Source organism: Ursus americanus, chromosome 36, assembly GCF_024610735.1.
Source record: "Ursus americanus isolate L20-20 chromosome 36, mUrsAme1.1.p, whole genome shotgun sequence".
NCBI lineage: Eukaryota > Metazoa > Chordata > Mammalia > Carnivora > Ursidae > Ursus > Ursus americanus.
In genome coordinates, this window is record NC_142162.1 from 24,599,973 (window position 1) to 24,621,164 (window position 21,192).

Below are 21,192 nucleotides of genomic sequence, written 5' to 3' on the forward strand. Positions count from 1 at the left end.
CTGGGGGCTTTGGAGTTGATGGCTTTGTGTTGATGCCGGCCTGGGGGATGTGTGAATCGTCTCCAGGGGGGCTATGGTGCCACAGGGAGGCTGCCAGGACCCTGAAAGCTTTTCCTTCCTTGTCGCTCAACTCCATCCTCTCTGGCTCCAGGCTGCAGCTGGGAAGGGTGGTCCACCATCCTCTCAGACCGAGGACTGTTCTTGCCTTTGGCCAGCAGGTGGTGCTGCTCCCCACAGAATCCTCCACACTCAGGCAACGGGGAGGCACTGATTTCTTGTCACTTTCTCCACTAGTGCTTCCTCAGTCTGTTCCTCCCTAGAATGTTCTGGGAGTCTGCACTGCCTCACTGTGAATCTAAGCCTTCATCCTTCCTTCCTTCACTAGCCCTTACGCATGCTATGTGTGCTAGATACTGCTTGCCCTTCCCTTTGCCCGCCTGGATCCTTGCATTCCCAGCTTTTGCTAGCTTTGAGACCACCACTGCCACCATCCATGGCATTTGGGGATACATATTTTCCTCATCTAACTCCTGTGATCTGCCCCTCCCCCTCCAGATTACACTTTTTTAGTTGTGGTTACCCTAGAGAGTCCTGGATCGAGGCCTTCCTGTGACATCAGACAGCACCCTTTGCTCGGTGGACTGGGGTTCACAGTCCACTGCCCGGCTCTCTGGGTGTGGTCTGTCAGCTGCCCAGACTGAAATAAAATAAGCTCGTGTTCCTGGAATCAAGCTGGGGTGAACCCCCCCCCCACCCTGCCCCCAGCTGGTGACTGCAGGCTTTTCTCTCCCCTGCCGAGTAGCCCTTTTGAAAGCCTCTTAGCTCGTGCAGTCCTAGTGGAGTCTTGCCCTGCCAAGTTCCCCCAATCACTAGAACAAGTGTCTCCTCATGGCCTCTGCCAGTGGTCAGGCTAGAAACTGCCCATCTTTGATGAGCCTCAGACTCCCCATCTTCCGCCAGAAGGAAGAGGGAGCAGATGTGGGGGGTTGATAATCACTGGGTGGGTAGAGAGCATCCTAATCTTGGTCCTTCTGTTCCAAGAAGATTTGGAGGGCTCTTGTTCCCCTTCCTCTTCCCATGTGGCCTCAGGGCTCCCCTCAAACCTAGACCTGCCCAATAGAGGGCTAAGGGGTACCGTCCCCACTGTCGGTATCAGGTCTAAACTTTGACCTGCCACTTGCGTGGTCACTTGCTTAGAACAGCTTGGGTTGTCTGTCTCCGCACATAGTGGGTGCCTAATCCATGTTAGTTAAACAAACACTGCCCTAGTGCTTCCTCCTCCCAGAGGACTTGGCTAAGACAGCCCGGGGTGCCCCTGCCCCCTTCTGTCCTCTCCCAAGCCTGCCCATCTGGTCCTAGGCTGCTTCCTCGTTCCTGGAAAAAAGGCCCCAGGCTTCCTTGGCACTGACAGAATGGGGTTCCGTTGAGTCAGGGCAACGGGAAGCCACAGCTCTTAGATCCTTGGAAACCAAGCAAGGCCTGGAATGGAGGGGAGAGAGAAGGCCCTCAGGGCCTTGGCCCTAAGCCTGGGGAGAGCCAGAAGGGGGTGTGGTGGGGGAGCAGCTGTGTGGGCAGAGACCAAGATGAATGAGCTGCTCCTGGAGCTGTCACTGGAAATAGGAGGAGTGGCCACAGGCAGTGACGCCGAGAACAGGACAGGAGGCCTGTAAACAAGGAAGCCACCTGGGGGAGACTCAGGGCGGTCACTGGTCCTGGGGAGCAGGTGCTTCCTGAGGCGCGCCCTTGAGAGGGCTCTGGGGGGCTGCCTGGCCAAGTCGTCCGCCGGCACGAGGGGGCGCTGTCGACTGGCTTCCCGAAACCACTGGCTCCCTTCCGAAACAGCTCCACGGGGAGTGGCCATCGGAGGGTGTGATGCCCCAGTGTCTGAGGCCTGGCTTTCCCGCTGGGCGGCCCTCCCTTCTCCTGTCCCTAAGGCAGCCGGGCCAAGGGCACCAGCTCTGACAGGGAGGGCACGGGGCTCCAAGCCTGGCCGTCGTGGGTGTGAGCTCATTCCCCCAGGACCACCAATGCTCGAATTCCCCTCTTCCCCCACCTCAGGGCTCAAGTTGTAGGCTGGGCCCTCATCAACACCATTTGTTGGGAGGGGGCTCTGGGGCTATCAGGCTCCAGGCTGCCCTTGGCACTGTCCCCCTGGCGCCAGGGAAACAAAAGGTGAGGGGGCCCCAAGGGAGTTATCTGGCCCCACCACCACCAAGGGAGGGGGCCAAGAGGGGCATACCTCCTCCCCACTCCCCCAGCTCTGCAGATTCTTCGAGACACTTTCACAGGCGGAAATTCCCAGAGGTCAGAGGAGGGAAACGGTTAATTCCTTTTATTCAATGGGTCCCCCCTACACGCCTCCCCCCAGCTTCCTCCCTCCACTTCCCGCCCCCCCCTGTGTGAACAGGAAGTGGAGAGGAAAAGGCTCAGAGCAGAGCAGCTGGGAGCAGGAGGCAGGGAGTGGGCGGCAGGCTTGGTGCCAGCCCTGCCCCTCATGGTTGCTTGCTGGAGGGCCAGACCCACTGTGGCCTGGGAAAGAACCTGCAGCCTGGCCCGCGAGTGGCCGCAGAGCCGGGTGACAGCCTGCTCGTGGCGGAGCGCCCTTTTCTCAACCTGCTTCTAGGTCAAAGGCTGCTGCCAGGAGGGCGCGAGGCATCCTCTGTCCAAGCCCCAGCTGCCCCGGCCACTGCAACCCCACCCCCACTGCAGGCTGGGCATCCTGAGGCTGGCAGGCATCTCTTCGGGCAGCCGCCAGTCCTGGCACTGGCTCCAGCCACTCAGCCCCTTGGCCCTGCCAGTTCTTTGAAGCTCATGCAGTGCTTCCTGTTTGGGGCAGGCGATGCCAGAGCCCCTCCCCCACCATTGTTCTGTAGAGACCATAGGTCCATCTGTTGCCCCATGGCGGGGCCCCTAGGCAGTGCCACACGGGAGCAGCACCACAAAGGACCCTGCTGGCAGCTTGATTATGTGGAGTGAGGCTGGGCCCTGAAGCAGGTTGAGGGTGAATGGTGGTCAGAGGCAGGCCTGGCGTGGGCAGTGGGCTAGAGGGAGGATGCTAGGTAGTTCTAGTGACCGGGCAGCCAGAGCCCCCAGCTTTCTCCTCCACCTGGAGCACGGTGATGATGCTTTTCGGGGAGCTATACCTACCGAAGCCACCAGGAGAGGGACTCCGTTCTCATGCCCTGTTTCCAAAAGGGAAAACTGAGGCAGATGGCAAACTGGGGTCTAGGATGGCTGATAAAGGGGGCACAGAGTAGGGTTCTTCTCGCTGAATGCCCTCTGATGGGGTGCTTTCCTCTCCCTGGGCTGCTCCGCTGTTTCTCAGCTCTCACCTTGAAGTAGCTCTTGAGCTGAGAAGTGGGAACCACGGGGTCACTGGGAGGTTAGGGTGGCCTTACGCTGGTGACCAGCAACCAGCGTCCACTGAGAACAAGCCCAGGCAGGCCCCGCAGGAAAACAGAAGGGGCACTGGTCCGGCTGCAGGAAATTGGGTGCGCTCTTGGTTCCCGGTCCAGCGCAGTCAAAAGTCTGTTTGTGTTTCCCAGGTGCGGGGCAGGTGCTGTCTATCTGCAGCTCACCTCCTCCGCCGCGTCTCACAGCTCTGCCTCCAGCCTGCTTCCTCCCGCAGCCCAGACGTGGTCTCCCCCACTTCCCCCACCAGATCCTCTGGCTTCTCACCAGCCCAGGACCTGAGCTACCTAGACCATGCCTCCCGAAGCTCAGTGCGGCAGAGACCTCAGCTGCTCTTGTTCACAGAAAGGCCTTCGTGGGTGTTCGCGCCTGAGATGGATATGCTGGGCCTCCCTGGTGGACGCTGGGCTGGGAGGCCCACGCCCCTGTTTACTGTCCTTTCCTCCCCTGCCCCAATCTCTGTGGGACGCCAGGATGCTGGCAAACCACTGCTGCCAGTCTGCCTCCTGATCTTACAGGTGCTGAATCTCAGAGCAGAAACCAGGGGCTGACGTGAAGCTCCAGCCAGCATCCTGTCCCTTCTCCGTAAGACTCACCATCAGTCACCAGTGACCCCTGTGCCCGTCAGGAGCCAAACACTGTCCTAGGCTTCACTGTGCTGGCTCTCCCTCTCCAGCTAAAGGGCGTTGAGCTGAGGGACAGGGAGGTGATCTGGAAAGAACAAGTGTAAGTCTCTGCCGTTTACCAGCTGTCAGTTTAATCATCCCCTCAGAACTTCAATTTCTTCAGTCTAAAATACGAATGAAGAGAACAACTTGGAGGCCCAAGAACAGTGCAGCACACCTGCGAGGTTAGCCTAGCACGGGGCCCCTGAGCCATTCCTGTTGGCTTGTTTCTCTTCCACGTCATTCTGTGCCTCATCCCTCAGGGGCTGGGACTCTGTAAGCCCTATCGTGGCTCTGGAAGAAAGAGGCTTGCTTGAGAAGGCTCTTCTGGTTTCTCAAAAGATGGCGGTTCTGGGAAGAGACTCAGTATGAGTGTGAGAGAGGAATCCCTCAGCCATATAGAACATGGCCCCTGAGGTGGGACAGGAGTGCTGCCTTGGGGAGTGGGGTCCCGGTTTCTGGAGGAGAGAGGACACTACTCTTGCTCCACGGAACAGATAGGATCGGTGGAGGGGGCTGGGCCAGGCGTGCCTCCTCTGCCAGCCTGCCCTCGTGGTCCAGCCCGAGCTTGCACAACAGCCTGGCTGGCTGGCTGGCTGGCACTCCCCTGGGAGCCTCAGGAAGTCCCCCTTGTCCCCCCCTTGACCTTTGACCCCTTGGGCCTGCTGCAGACCAGAATTCCAGGCAGCTGTCCTCTCTTTTACCTTCTGTTCTTGGCCATTTCCCTTTAAGGCTGGAACTCAGAGATACCCCAAACCCCCACCTTACAGCTCATCCTTTCACATGCTCTCTGGTACAGGCCAGCTGGAGCATCCCCTGGGGTGGCTCCTTACTGGAGCAGGGGGGACCCTGGGCCATAAGCCAGCAGGGAAGACCCTTGGAGTCTAGCTACCTGAAGGGCCCAAGCCTTATAGGAGATTGCCTTCAACAAGTACTCCTGAACTCCAGGCATCCTCCCGGCTGTCTTGCTTGACTTCATTTCTGTCCCAGAACTCAGCAGGCCAAGCCAAGAACAGCAGACAGAGCCTCCTCTCCCTCCAGCCTCTGCGCAAAGTTGAAAGGACCCTTCATACTGTTCCACATTAAACCGTGCTGCACCTCACGGCAACTCAGTTTCACAATCAAATATTCCCTTTGGTTTTCTAGCGGAATTTTTGCTTTTATTTTTTAGGGTTTCTTGGCCTTTTTTTTTTTTTTTTAAGCAATCAGTCTAAATTTGTCATCACACATCCCCCATTTCCGCCCCAAAGGGCCTCCTTTTCATCCCCTGGAATCTGGAAACCATATGTGTGGGCAGAAACCCCCCAGCATCCCCCACGGCACCCTGGCCCAGCCTGGCCTCCACAGGGGCAGCCTGTTAGCTGGGGAAGAGTCTACACTCCAGGCTGGGGCTGGAAAGGGAGTTTCTCTTTGGACCTTCCCAGCTCAAGCCATGGAGAAGCCGTGTGGTCTAGTGGTTAGGGCTGGAACACATGGGTTCTGTCCCCAGCAATCTCTTTGACTAACGCCAGAAGCCTGGGAAAGTCCCCTTGGTATCCAAGGGACTCAGTTTCCCCATCGGTTGAGGGACTCAGAGCGTTACCAGCTAGCTCATCTCCTACCTGCCTGGCTAAATAGAGTTTTTGATCCAACATTTTTGCTCTGTCACTTATAAGCTCTGTGACCTTGACAAATGGCTTAATCTTTCTAAATTTTGATTTCCTCGTCTATAAATTAGAGACTATTGAACCTACCTCCTGGTTGTTGTTAGGGTTTAAATAAGAAAACATATTCTCAAGGACCTGATGTCAATAAACATTAGTTGTTGTTAATAGTAAGTTGAAATACATAATGAGGTGGCAGTGTGTTCTCGGTGGGCACAGCTCTGAGGCCCAGCCTACCCGCCCCTGCCTCTCCTGCTCAGGCTGCCCTGACTGGACCTTCTTTGGGCCTCCTCAGCTCTAGAAGGGGAAGGGATGCATTAGCAGTGCTAGTGGATCAGGCCTGAGGCCCTGCGGCTCAGTCCCTGTCTCCATGGCGACCCCAGCCCCTCCCCTTCTTCCTTCCTCAGGAGCTTTCTGTTTACTGTAAACAGCTGCCCAAGCTCAGCCCTAGCTGATCCCGCCCAGGGCCAGCCAGACCCTCTCTGAACTGGGGACAGGCTAGATGTGAAGGTCCGGGCACAGCATCCTGGGCTCCAAGCGGCCTTGAAGAGGCTTTGTTTTGCCACCTGGACTGGAGGGGAGGAAAGAAGGAGAGGGGAAAGGCCTGTGACCTCAGACCAGGGCAGCCAGGGTCTCAGAGACAAGGATCAATGGAGGGTAATTAAGGAAGACTTTGCCAACAGAGCCTGGTAGAGAGATCTCTGGCGTGGCCTTAGACTGACCTGGGTTCAAATCCTGACCTAGATGTCTGGATGTGCTCATTGCACCATCCTCGGAAGACTGGTTGCTGTGTAGATGGATGGTAACACACAAACACACATTATCATGGCGTGTTGCTAGCCTGCATTGGTGGTGGCTGGATTTATGATTTCACCTCTCACTCTCCCACTCAGGGACTTCGCATGAGTCCCAGCCTATTCCTCCACCTGGCATGCCTCAATCACACAAGCTGCAAGCATGTGTATGTGTACGTGAAACACAGACACATGTGCACACAGCAAATACATACGAGCCAAGTAATGAAATAAAACTCGCAAGCGTCTGAGGCACAGGAGAATCTCCATGAAGGTGGAGTTAGAGTCCAGTTGTTTGTTTGTTTGTTTCTTTCTTTCTTTCTTTTTTTAAGATTTTATTTCTTTTTAAGTAATCTCTACACCCAATGTGGGGCTTGAACTTGCACCCCCTGAAGATCACGAGTTGCATGCTCCACCGGCCGCGCCAGCCAGGCACCCCGAGTCTAGTGTCTTAAGCCCGGATCTGGGCCTGAGCAGAACCACACTGGAGCTGGGGCATTGTACCACCATCACCAGGTTACCACAAGTGCCTACCTCTCTCTCCACTCAGCGCACTGCCCCCCCCCCCGGATTGCACCTGCCTTCCCTGCTCAGCTGACCACTGTCCAGGAATACAGGGAATGCTGTTAGGGTACGGCTTCCCATTCCTAGGGGTCATGCTTTCAGGGCAGGATGTCTGGAATGTAAGGCTTCTGGCCCCCACCTAAGGAGCTAGCAGTGGCTCCTTTGACTCCAGCATCCTTGGAAGTATCGGCCAGTTAGGGGAGGCTTCAAGGGTGAGATGGAGAGCTGTCATTCCCCTTACCACCAGAACCAGGGTTGGCTGGGGTTAGGCAGGGGCATTCATCAATTTGAGTCATTCCCCACAGGCCCATGAGTAAGCGTGGCTCTGGATTTCCAGCACCCCCTCCCCACCAACATGCCTGTCGGGGTCTTCCAGGGCTGGGTTCCTGCCGGTCCCAGGTGTAGCCCTGGGGTGGCATGGTGGGCTCAGCTCCCTCAGAGGCAGGGAGCAGCATCTGCAGGCTTGTGGGCTTAGCTGACTGCTCTCCCTCACACCCATCTGCCAATAAGCGGGCCTAACACCGGAGTTTCTGTCCTCACCCTGGTCTGGGCTGCATGAGCGAGGAGAGGAGCCCCCAGTACTAAAGTCAGCCCCGTGGACAGGACTGGAAATCCCCCACTTCTTACCTTGGCTGGTTGAGGAAACAGCCTCCCGGCAGAAGGCCGCCTCCCGCCAGGGACTTTTCTCCTGGGGGTGACACAACATACAGGGCAGCTACGGGGACCCTGGCCGCACTTTAGCCAGCTTCCAGGGGGTTAGGGGAGTGTCACACAGGACCACTCTCTCCCTTGCAGGAAGCATGGCAGTCAAAGGTCCTAGAGCCCTACAGGGGCTTAAGCAGGCCTGAAAGCGTAGGCAGGGAGAAGGGAGGCCACAGGGTGGCCAGGAAGGTCCACACTGCTGGTGGCATCCGGGAATCTGACAGGGCCCCAGCAATCCTGTACCCAGAGCTCCTCAGCCCCTCCTCCACAGCTCCCTTCCCTCACCCAGCACCCGGTCTGAAACGGGCTTCTGATAGGATATAAAGCCTTCACAGGGCTTGGGTCTCCCAGGGTAGTGGTTTCCAAACTGTTTTGATTATGAACATTCATGCATAAATTACGCACTAGAGTCAAAACCTGTATGAAATATTATTAAAGCTCAATTTTTTTTTTTAGATAGAAAGTAAGTTTAAATAGAAATCATCCTATTTCCTCCCACCTCCTGACAGACGGCCTTGCTCACTCTTGCCCTCAGCCCACCAAGGAGCCCACTGCACTGATGGCAGACCATCCCACCTTGCAGGAGGGTACAGGGCATGGGGGGGCTTTGCGAATCACGAACAGTTGAGTAACCCACATCTGAAACTCTTCTATTTGTTGTCGTTAACTTGAAAAGAACCTCAGTCATCTTCGGAAAGTCTCTTTTGTTGCAGTGGTGGTCATGCCACAGCTCCCTGCCCCAAAAGACCCCAGCAGCCTGTCCCTAGAGCCACAACACCCCGGGCAGAAAGGGAGCACTTATCAAGGAAGAATGCACAGGCCCGCGTATGTATGTGTGTGTTTCACGTTCGTGTGCCTGTGTGCATGCACACCCGGGTGTGTCGATCCAACAGCCTGCTCAGGGACAGCCTCTGTTTTCTGGTCCTGCTGGCTTTGGGGCCTCGTGCAGCTCACAAGGTACTGAACTGAGACACCTGCCATTAACCCTTTTGACCTGAGTCAGAGGAACCTCTGCCACTGAATCATATTCCTTATCTCATCTGCATTGTCCCAGCAGAACCCTTGAGATAGGCGAAGTAGCTATCAATATGTCCCTGGTGGAGGGGAGGAGCCTGAGGCACAGGGAGGAGAGGGAATGGCCCAAAGTCACGTAGTTCCACAGAGCTGGGTCTCCTGTGTGCACCCGCTCCTCCCAGGGTGTCTCTCTTCAGGTCCTGCCTTGCTGCCACTGCGGGGTTGGCCGGCCTTTTCAGTTCCCCAGAGAGAAGGCCAGCTCAAGACCCTCTCCCTGTCCTTGGAAATATGACACAGCCACAGGTCAGCCCTCTTAGCGGGGAGCAGGGGCCCCACAGGCAGAGGGCAGGGGTCTGACTTCTGCCAAGGCCAGGGCCAGAGTTGCCCCAGCTCCAATTGGCCGGGGCAGGCTCTGGGGCCAGGACTTCCTCCTTCATTCAAAAGCTCAGCCCTGTAAGGGTGGCAGAAGGGGCGGGTGAAGGGAGGGCTCAACCTCCAGCCCCCTCCCCCCTCACTGACAGCTGTAATCTGCTTGGGAAAATCTTTTTTTTTTTTTCCGCACAGGAAAAAATATTAGTTGTCCCGATAACAAGGAAAACAAAATCCAGCGCAGGGCATCAGAGACTTCCTGAGGCGGGAAACAATGTCCAGGGAGTTCAGTGGAGAAGCCCGAGCTGGGAGGCTGAGGGGGAGCCGAGAGAGGACACTGGTCCAGGCCTATCCGGCCGGCGGGGGAGGGGGATGACAGATCGAGGAACTTGGAAAAAAGATTTCCCCCCCAAAACCTTGAAGTCTGGGCCGTTGAGCTGTATCCGGGAAATGATTCAGGAGCGCGCACGTCCCGAGCGGGATCAGGCCCCATCAGCTCAGGTGCTTCGAGTCTACCTCTCTTCCCTTCCAGTCCCCGGCCTGTTCTCCGGGGGCGCTGTCCCCGGGGCCTGGGGGCCTAGAGGGTTAGGCGGCGGGGTCCCTGCTAGGGGGCCTGGAGAGGCCAAGGGCACCCCACGGACACCCCTCCCCCCCAGGCTTCTCTCCTTATCTGCCCCGCGGTTGCTTCCCTGGGTAACTTTCCACTGGGATTGGGGGTCCAAGAAGGGGAGGGCTGCTCCAAAGGCTCCACCCCCAAGCGGACCGGACTCTGTTGCCCATTTCCCCAGGGCACTTGCTCTCTTTGGTCCAGTGGGTGTGGCCTCTGAGCACTGTAGGCTCTGGGGAGGGGCCAATGAGACCCTAGGATTTAAAGCAGGGCCCTCTGCTCCCCGGGAGAAGTGGTTCTCAATCCTGGGGGCGCAATGGGTCATTTAGGGAGCTTTTAGAAAATACCAGTGCCTCCTAGGCCCCTTTTCCGAACAATTATGTCAAAATCTCTAGGGATCTGCTCAAGTGATTCTTGTAGTGTAGTCAGGGCTGAGAAACCCCTGTTCCATGACCCTGTGACGCTTTGGTCGCTGGCTGGTCCCTTCCACCTCTACCATCAGCACCGGCCCCTCAGTTCCAGATTGAAGCCCCTCAGAAATTTCCCCCCATCTAGCTGATGGCCTCTGAGATGCCTGCAGAGTTCCCTGACCAACCTGATAGGAGGCTCTGGGTTACCGCTGCCCCTTCCCTCTGCTCCTTCTCTTCCCCTTGGGCAATGAAGTCTGTGGCCTTTGTTCTCAGCCAACAGGCTCTGTGACCAGAAACCTACCCACAGCTTAATTACAGCCCCATTCACCGGCCATAGGCTGGCCACCTTCCACACCCAACCTGCCCAGCTCTCCTGTTCAGCGTCCCCCTTCCTCACATAGCCGGTAACCCAGGCAACTGCTCCCCACATCCCAGGGTCATAGCCAGCTCTATTCTCAGGAGGACTCGAGGTTCCTTCCCCATATGTCCTCAGCCCTTACACAAAGCCTAGGGCCCTCCTGGAGGTCTGGGCTCTGAGCACAGGAGCTATGATTATCACCAAGGGCTGGGGGCCTTGTCAGGATGCTGCTGCTGGTAAACTTACATGGTAAGTAACATGGTAAATGACCATTCCTGGTTCATTTTTAATTGTTCATAAACTTGCAGCAGTCACCTACATGCTAGGTCTATGGGGAGATACACACCTGAAGAGAGCCATAGTCCCTCCACTTGAAGGCCTTCTCAAGACAGGGAAGGACTGGGGCTCCTGGCTCTCGTGACTCTTGATCTTAGGGTTGTGAGTTCAAGTCCCACGTTGGGCATAGAGATTACTTAGAGAGATGGAGAAGGACTGTAATGAGCTATCACAGTGAGTTCTCTGAAACCTTCTCAGGAACACCTGGCATAGTGTAGGGAGTATAGCAACTACTCCATAAATGTTTGTTGAATGAATATTCGTTTCTTAAGTGGAGCATAGTATATCCCTCCCCTAGCTGTACAGATAAAGGGAGATATCTCAGGAGTCAGCAACAAGGCGAGGCTCCAGTTGCATCAACGGGGAGGGGAAAGGATAAAATGAGCCAGGGCCTGCAGCCCGGCTCAGGAGAACTCACTAGTATCCTTTTTTGCCTCCCACCAGGCCTTTTTTTTTTTTTTTTTTAACCAACAGAGGGGGCTGGGAAGTCCCCAGGGTCTGTCCAGAGGGCCTATGGGTTACCATCCCCTCTGCCCAAGTGGTCCTGTCTGCCTGGAGAATCACCACAGATCCTGAGAGGCAGGACCACAGAGCAGGCTTTTCCCTTCTCCTAAGGGGGCCTTCTTGGCTTGGGTTTCCCAGGGGTCTCCCTTTCCCGCTAGAGGAGCTCACCCCAGCTCCCAGCCCCCATCACAGCATTTTCCAAACAGGTGGAGGATGCTGTGGACAAGTGGCCACCTGGCTGCGGAAGAGGGGAAGCCCCAATGCTCACCCCTGGGGCTTCAGTCTCCCCAGGGGAAACAGTTCGCTCAGAAGCCACTGCCTGCTCCCCAGAAGCTTAGGCTCTGACCCTTGGCCTGGGCAGTGGGCAGGCGGCTTCAGGAGCTTGGGGTGAGGGGGCTTAGAAGGGAGGGGCTCCAATCCCAGCTGCCTAGCTCTGGGTACTAACAGGCCATGCCGGGGGCAGCCGAGATTGAGGGGGGGCACCACCACCTGCTTTTCCTTGTTTTGTTTTCAGGGCACTAATTACTGTGCTGAGCTCCGAGCTGCCTAATGAGGCCGTTTGGATTTCCTGTTGTTCTGGCTTCCCAAGACCCTTAAAGGGCCAGCATCACACTAGGAGCGTGCCCGGGTGGGACACCAACAATTCTGGGGAGCATGAGCACAGAGGGGCTATCCCTTGGCTCAGCCTGAATGCCAAGGGCAGTGACAAGGGGATGGTCTAGTACTTCCCAGCTGCTCACATCCTCCATGAGGACCTGCTCAGAAGTGCCCGCACCGGAAGCAGAAGCTTCAGAACTGTGTCGCCCAGCCAGAGTATGGGGTAGGGTGGGAGGGGGAGGCAAGGAGGCCAGGGCTGAGGAGGAAAGGCTGGTGATGTCACCAGTGCCCAGACTGTGAGAACCACTGCAGCACTAGGCAGGAGGGAAACGCCATGACGTCCTGTCCCCCCCCCCCACTAGAAAATAAACACTTGTTGTCTGAGCAGCCCCCGCCACTTCCGAAGGGGCAGGCTAGCCAAGCTCGTGGTCCACAAATGGGCCTCAGCCCAGCTTTGAGCAAAGTTCTTTGCCCAAGTCGGATGCAGAAAGGCCTGCGGGTCAGGCTGCCCCTAACTCAGTCCCTCCATGGCACACCACCAAACAGGGCTTACGGGATGCATTCGTCCCTTCTGCACCTTAGGGCTCTTGTTTGCACCCAGAAAAGCAGAGCATGGCTGGTGAGACCAGGGAGCCCCCTTCCATGCTTGCCACAGGCTGCTGACTACCGGGCAGGGCAGGTGGGGGAGCGCCCATCTGCCTCCTGAGTTCCCCTCGGATCTCTGGCACGGCCTCAGCCCTAAGACCTGTCCCAAGTGCCCCTCCAGCTGCCCCAGACTGTGGGTCCCCTGGGCCCCAGGAGCCCTGGCCTGCAGCACCCTCCCCCACAGACAGGGTGACGACATTGTTGTTCTTATACGGGGCCTTCCGCCTGGAGTTCCGGCTCCGCTAAATGGTGGGAATGAGGGTCCCAGGGACAAAGCCAGCCTGGTTCCCGCAGCCACCTCAGAATGGACGGAATCCCCATTGTGTGCGGGCTCCCTGTGCCCGCCCTCCCCTTGCCCGCGCCGGACATGCCAACAAACAGCTCATTGAGTCCGGGGGAGGGGCCCGGGAGACAACAATGTCCCCCAGCGGGCCAGGGCAGTGAGCTCAGCTGGGGGTGGGGGCTGCCATGGAGGCCGGAGGGCGATGATCTCAGCCTGGGGAGGGACGGCCCTTGCGACAGGCTGACCTGAGCCTGGCCTCCCCGGTGAGGCTGAGAAGGGCTGACCAGGGCTGGCCTCACCCTGGCTGCCCCACCCCCGGGCTGAGCTGGGAACTGACCCAGGCTTCTCACGCTTAAACTGCCCCAGCCCAGGGCGCCAAGCAGGCGCAGCAGGGGGCCCACGGGATCCTGCAGAACCGCCCCAGATCCAGGAGGCTGGGGGACCCTACCTCTGGCAGCGCCATTCCAGAAGCCCCTGAGCGAGGCCCAGCTCAGACAGAGCCCTCCCATGCCACCAGGCCACACTGACCACAGCGGGACTTTTGGATCAATAAGTGGATGTACTTTCTATCACCAGAACTATCTAAACTGCAGGCTCAGCCTGGAGCCGGGGTGAGGATCCAATCCCTGGAGGTATTCAAGCTCTTGGTTACAGAATATGGGGTTCGTCTAGGTGGTCTAGGTGGCCTTGAGAACTCCCCTCACCCTGAGCTTATGGATTCCCTTTGTGGGTTCCAGGCCTGAGGTTAGATGCACCGGGCCTGATCCAACCCTTTATCCTTTTCTAGGCAAGTTTGGGCTCCCATGCAGAGCCTCGGGCCTCTGAGAGTAAAAGGAGGAAGTGGGGAGAACTGGCAGGGGAAGTGGCATGGCCAGAGTGGCCCCCATCCTCAGTATTGGAGCTGGGGAGCCCTGACACTGGTCATGTTTGCAGGGCTCCCTATGCAGGTCATCAGGGGTCTGGCATTCTCAGGTGGCCAGCCATCTCAAGGGCAGGACCCAGGTCAGTGCACACCTGACCCCCAGCCAGAGGTGCAGAAAGGCTCCTAGCTGCCTCTGGTCTTCCCTTTGGACCTCCCCGCTCTAGACCACCTTGTATGCCACTGCCAGAACGCCCGCCTCAGCTCTAGAGCCCACAGGTTCCTGACTGCCTCTCAGTCGAGTCCGAATATGCCTGCTGGGTCCCCAAACCCGAGCTATCTAACCTCATGTCCCACCCACCATGTGTGAAATCTGTTCCAGCTCTTCCTACGCCATTTCCACCCTGATCTTTTTCCTCTCTCCATTCTCCCTGCTGGGAATGCCCTCTCTTTTCTAAGTTCCACTCTTTTTTCCAGCCAGGCTCAGTGCAGTCCCCCTCTCCCACAAAGCCTCTTTTGACCCCTGAAGCCCCACTCCCTCTCTGAACCCTGGTTCCCAAGGTCATCGCATTTGTTTTCATGAGCTGCAGTTTCATCCCCACATCCCATGGGCATCAGGAGTGAACTATGGTGTTCCTTTTGGCCTCGCTGACCGTAGCCCGGTACTAGACCTCATCCACAATTGGTTGACTGATGGACCCAAACTCTGCATACACATGTGGCCCCCAGAAGGCTAGCCATGGGGTGCACACATCTTTTGCCTGCATTCTCTTCTTTTGATGGCAGTTTGATGGATTTGTCCTGGGTCTCCCTGGCTTCTTCTCCACCTGGAGAAGGGCTACGGTAATCTGGGTATGAGATCAAGCCACTTAGGAGAGGAGGGGAAGCAAGAGACAGGGGAGTTGGTCACAAGGCGACACAGGGATCTTGGTGGCAGAATGCTCTAGGGGCGCCTGGGTGGCACAGCGGTTGGGCCTCTGCCTTCGGCTCAGGGCGTGATCCCGGCGCTATGGGATCGAGCCCCACATCGGGCTCTTCTGCTATGAGCCTGCTTCTTCCTCTCCCACTCCCCCTGCTTGTGTTCCCTCTCTCGCTGGCTGTCTCTGTCTCTGTCGAATAAATAAATAAAATAAAATCTTAAAAAAAAAAAAAAAGAATGCTCCAACAACAGGAGTATTCGTGTTGCCCAAGCAGGATTCGGGAGACTGGGGGGAGTGGGCACAATAGAGGGCCGAAGCCTGTCTATTTCTAAATGTATAGAGTTAACTGAAGCTATTACTGAAATCCCTGGGGTTGAAGACCCTGAGTATTCACCATTGCTCTGGAAATTCTCTGTGAGCTCCCACACCTTAAATCCAACCTGCCCCTTTGCCTCAGAGTTCTTGTGGCTGGACAGCTCCGTAGGGCTTGTGAGAATGGTGGCCAGAGGACTGGGGGCAGGAGAGGCAAAGTGACACTGGCTCACAATGGCCTAAGCTTGTCCGGAAAACTCCCTGGGGGCTCTGGTCCTGGTGCCACCCAGGCCTCTCTGGACTTCTTCCCTGGGGAAGAGTCTGGACACATACATTGTCTGGGCTGGAGGTTCTTTGCTAATCACAGGCAAGATAAGTTACTCATTAGCAAGCAACAACATGCAATTCATCAACTCCAGGGAAGAGTTCAACCTGGACGAACAACTGGAATACATAGGGTAGACACTGTCACAGGAAGTTCTCCCATATGTCTAACCTAAATCCTTCCTGTCACAGTTGAAGCCCGTTTCCTCTCATTCTGACCATGGTGGGAGAAGGAGGTAGCCTGTCACAACCCTTTGCTTCAGACCCATCACCTACTTGACCATGGCAGTCAGACTGCTCTTCAGCCTTCTCCAGGGAACAGTGCCCTGCCTGTTGAGGCAGCCGTTCAGAGTTGGCACCTGTCCCTGATGTCTTTCTCTCTCTATGAGAGTATTTGAAACACGACACTTCCTGGTTCGGGCCTGATCCTTTCTTCCAGGGAGGCTGTCTGAGTAGTCCCCACTCCCAGGTTCCTGGGGCTGCCCATCCCCTATCTCTTGCTTGCTTCAAGTCCTGGGTGGCAGCTGGGATCAGAGATCAGAAGCGGTGTGGAGAAATGAGGAGAGGTCAGAGTTCCTTTCAGGAGATGAGTTGTTGGTCAGTGGAAGGTGAATGGCACCCGGGAACCTGGGGAACCCAGGGACAACGCTGAGCCTGGGTGCCAATGGAAGGCCAGAGCCGGAAGAGAGGAGTGAGGGCTGAGCGGGAGGGTGCGGCTGGGGAGGGCTTCCCACCTGTAAAAGTTAACAGCGAAGAGAGGTTTCAGAGACAAGTGACCTGTATGCTGGGGAGGGACAGTGGAGGCTAGTCAGCCGGGGTAGAGGACAAGTGAGTGAAAAGGCTTCTCTAGAGGAAGAAAAACCCCAGCTAAGGAAGCCGGCCCAAGATCTAGGGCCCAGGGGGTGCCTGAACCTTTGCTTTCAGGCTCTGCCCCAATTCCCTCAGGCCTTCAGCACAAGCTGGCAGAAGGTTCTCTCTCAGTCCCATCACTCTGAGCAATGTCTTTGCCCTGTACCCTCTGTTCTCTAGCCCTGTGAGCCACCTCTCAAAGTCGTCCGCGCCCTGAGAGGGATCTGGGCAGGAGGCAAGGGCAGGCTAGGGTGCGGGCCTACAGCCAGAGGGTCTTCACGCAGAGGCCTCCGTTAGCCTTCCCTCCCTTCCCCCCGCCCCGGGCCTCCCTGTTCGTTCGCTAGGGTGGGGACAGGAAGGAGCTAGGGAAGGGGAAGCCAGGGGCTCTGGGAAAGTTGCCGTGGAGGCTACCATAAACCCCGGACTCCTCTGTGTCTGGAAATACCCGCTGCATGGCTCCTGGCCCTAGCTTTCCAGGCATCCCCTGGGTTTGGCAGATGAAGCTGGGGCAGCTGCTGGGTCACCACCAGTGAGGACCCTTGCCTCCAGCCAGGAGGTTTCCACCCTGCCCCTCCTTTCCTCTTGATCAGCACACAGGAGGCCTGGGGAGAGCTTCCTTCTGATACAGTTAAAAGGGGCTTCTCAGGTCAGGGGCCCTCACCTTCTCCTCTCTTGAGTCCATTGTCTCTGCAGGCCAAAGTGTTCTCCTTGAAAAGGAGAGGGCCGCGTCCACACCAGTTACTCCAGCTCCAGGTGCCACCTGTGCTGATGTTCCAAGAAAGCAAAGGATGCAGTGTATAAGGCTAGCCTCAGCCCTCAGGCTCCATGGAAATCAGGGAGGTTGAAGGCGGGAGGTGCTCCTGGTCTCACGAGGAGCCAGAACAGGCACTCTGACTCATGCTCAATGATCTTACCCACTTGGACATCATTCCTTGAGACAGTGGGTCACCAGTCATGGACCATCAGTCCAGCCTAGTCTGTGGACCACCCAGCCCTCTTGGTGATGTGGGGAGGGCTGAGTTCCCTGAGCTACTAGGAGCCTCAATGACCAGGGGAGTTCAGAAGTTGAGTTCTCCTTCTTCCTACACACCTCTGCTCTGAAACACCACCAGGAAAGAAGAGGGCTGCCATCTTGAGACCTACACTTGGCCTTGGCAGGATAATCCTCTCTGGAAGTCCAAGGCCATGGGCAGTTGGTTCTTCCAACCTTCATCTCTTCTCCAAACCCATTCTCAAAGCTCCAGTCTTCTCTCTCCACCCAAGAACATTGTCACATCCTCTTCCCACAAAAGGCCCTTACACTCAAGGTTTTCCACAGGGCCCACCTCTTTCCATGCCCCACCTGGCTTTCCTCCCTTATGACTGTTTGCTTTCAGCTCTCCTTTTTCCTTCCTTTCCTTTTGGACCTCAATCTCCCTTCTACTCCAAGTCTACCCCTGGCTGTCAGGATGTCACCTGAGGGAAAGGAAATTAGTGTTTATTGGGCCCTGCAAATGTGTAATCACATATAGTCAGTCCCTCGGTCACCCTCCCGTGTTACTGTTATTATTACCCCCATTGCACAGATAAGAAAACCCAGGGGTTTAAATTACAAGCCCAAAGAGGGATGCCTGGCTGGCTCAGTCAGTAGAGCCTGTGACTCTTGATCTTAGGGTTGTGAGTTTGAGCTCCACACTGGGTGTAGAGATTACTTAAAAATAAAATTTAGGGGCACCTGGATGGCTCAGTTGGTTAAGTGCCCAGCTCAGGTCATGATCTCAGGGTCAGTGCATGGGAGGAGCCTGCTTGAGATTCTCTCTGCAGCAACCCCCCCAAATTTTTTTTAAATAATAAAAAAATAAAAATAAATTACAAGCCCCAAGGCCCCAAGACTACGTGGCTGAGGAGCGCCAAAACCCTGGTGCATGTTCTGCTTATTCGCCAGACTCAGCCAGAGCAGGTGGGGGTGGGGGGAGGCCCCATTCCAGTTCAACCCTCCCCATCGGGACCATGGGGAGTCCTCAGGACTCATGGTCTCTCAGCGCCCATGCCCCAAGTCCTACCCCTTTCTCCTCACAGGGTCTCTCACATCTTATCATCAGCCACTGCATCCTGTTCCCCATAAAGCCCCCAAATGAGTCCCCAGGGCCACCACTAAGTCATCATCTTTTCTCCTCCACCAGCCTCAGGCCTGTCCTATGGGAAACCCACTCTGTTCCGCGGGAAAGACCCTGAGCGGGCAGTTCCTTGTAGGGACTCGAGAAAGAGGTGAACAAGGCCCCGCGGGGCACCGCCTGCCGAGCGGGAATCCCTGCCCTAACCGCTGGCGCCCCTCGAGGGGAGGGGTGAGGGCGGAGGTGGTTCTGCGGCGGCATCTGTCCCAGGCGGGCGGGAAGCTGCTGCATTAAATTGTAAAATCGATTTATTGACCGGCAGGTGCGAGCAGCGGCAGATGGAGAGTAGCGCTGCCGGGGCGCATCTGCGGGGAGCGGCGGCATCGATCCCGGCCCCCCTCCGAAACCCGTCCGTCCCGGCCCTTTCTCGTCGGCTCGCTCCCAATCGCAGGGCCAAGGTCCGCGGAACGGCGGCGCCTGAGCGGCTAGGGTAGCTCGGCTCCCTTCCCCGCCCCCTCCCGGCCTCAGGGCCCCGGGCTGCGCCCCCACGGCTGGCAGGCCCTGCCAGCCCCACTGCCCCAGTTGGCACGCGGCGGGCCGGGCTGACGCGTGGCAGCGCCCTGCGGCAGATGAGGCACGCGCCGGCCTCATTTCAATGTGAATGGATCGAAAGGAGCAGCCATGTGGCAGCAACAGTTTGCAAATCTCCCCGCCTTCTGTGCAGCTCCCCGGCCGCGGCTCCCTGCACGTGGCCCCTTCTCGGCCGCGACCGCAGCGGCGCCCCTCAAGGCTTAAGCGCCCCGCCCAAGCCAGGCCCACTCCCCCGCCCCTGGCCTGCCCCACGGGCTCCATGGCCCGGCCTCCGCCATGCACCTACCTGGCCACAGTTTGCCCCGCCGAGAACGCGAGTCGGGGGTGGGCGAAACGACGCTAGAAGCTTCGGAGCTGCGCCGCGGACTCCGGGGGGGTGGGTAGGGAGGGCGAGTAGGCTACCCAGTGGGGGAGGGGTCCCGAGGCTCTACGCGGCCCCCGTGGTACGCCAATAAACCCGGGGTCAGCTTAGGGGCGCGGCTGGAAGACAACCTTGGCGCGTTACGGCCCCAGGTGAGGGTTCTGCCTGCTGGGGGGCTGTATGTAGGGGCCAGGAGGGGAGGACGACAGAAGCAGAAGGCCCCTGAAGGGGAGACTGTGGACCTTGAATGAAGCCAGGCCGGGACCCTGCTCCGGCTCCTGGCGTTGTCGGTGAGAGTGGGGATGAGGACCCGTGGATTTTCAGAGGGCCCACATTCAGTTCAGGGGAGCCCCGGTCGGTTGAACCTTGCATCCATGCTCCCTCTCGAGGGCATCGCCCAGCGTCTGCATAGGGGCAGGGTCAACAGATGTCCAAGTGGGTCCAACCCCGCTGTGATTTGCGGCCTCCGATGGACTCACAGCACTCCTGCTCTTGGTAGCACCCAGGACATACGGGTCTCTAGTGGGAGAAAAAGGGAGGAGTCCCAGCTGTGGACACTTGCATTTCAGTTCTGAGCCTGCCCCGGGACCCTTTCTCGCTCAGCAAATGTGGGCAAAGAGGGACTCCAGCAAACTGGATTGCTGGTGGCATCTTAGCGGGATAATGAACTTCTGGGAGAGTTCCCACGTGGCAAATAGATATTTCATAAATGCCTTTTGATGGCAAGGAGAATTTAACCCTTTCCTCCTTAAAAAGGATTTCTAGGTCTCTGGGATCCCTTGCATTTTGTGTCTCTGAGGATAATAACGGTTTTGTTTGGTCCTTCACTGTTTGCAAAGTCAGGATGTGTAAGAGGGGGTAGAGAGAGTTCCAGATCTACCAGTATTGAGCAAGAGGCATTCTGTAGGACTGGATGTCTCCCTTGAGAGGCAGGCAAGTGCCGGCGCCAGTAAAGGAGCGAGTTCTTACGAACTCCTAGGCCAGGATTTGGAGGTGGAAGCAAACAGAACTAGGTAGGGATGGATGCCAGCTCAGAGGAGAGCTAGAGACACTCTTTGGCACCCTGGGCAGGTCTAGGGACCGTAGAGTATGGGCGGAGCGAGTGTGAGGAACCCACTTGTCAGGATCGCTGGGAGGCAAGCCCTGGGCCCCCCTCTCTCGGGCCTGGGGACTCCGCCTGCCCATAACCTACATTAACTCTGGAGCGCAGCCTGGGCCCATCTGCCGGCCCCCGCCCCACCTCGGTTCCCCACGCCAACCCGCTCGCGCCAGATGGTGGCTGGGAGGGGTGGCCGTGCGTGGGGGACCCCGGAGCCCATCTCCTCATCTCGCCCCTCCCCCAACCCACGCTCTCCAACCTCTTGTTTCTCATCCTTCCCCCCAATCCTCCACCACCACCCCCAAGTCAAAAAAATCAGACCGTGCTAGGCATAGGCAGCTGTTGTGCTCCACTGCCGCGCCTCCCCCCCTCACGGCCTCCCCCGGGCCCGCGCCGCGTCCCTGCTCCCCCCCCCCCGCGCCGATCTTATCGCTCGACGACAGCCATCGCTGTGCGGGCGGGCTGACAGCTGAAGCCACCGGGCCCCCGCTGCCCTCAGCGTCGCAGAGACAGAGAGATCCCCGGCACCCCCCGAGACTGGGAGAAGCCGGCCCTCCCCGGTCTAAGGCCTCCGGGGATCACGCCGGGTTCCGGGAAAGCAGCTGCACTGCCGCCGCTCGAAGTGGGGCCACCCAGGGGAGTCGCGAAGGCGAGACCGACGAAGCCGTCTGAAACCCAAACTAGTCCGCGCGCTTTCAGTTCCACCCTACATCTCGCCCCTATGAGGAGAGGACCCGAGTCTGCCTGACTTCAGTCCCTCACCAGGACTCTCCAGTGGCTTGAGCCAACGCTGGAGCCAGGAGAGTTCCTCCCTGCCCCAACGGAGCGACAGGACGCGGGGGGAGGGGGACTTGGGGCTGCTGGGGTGGGGGGAGACGGTGG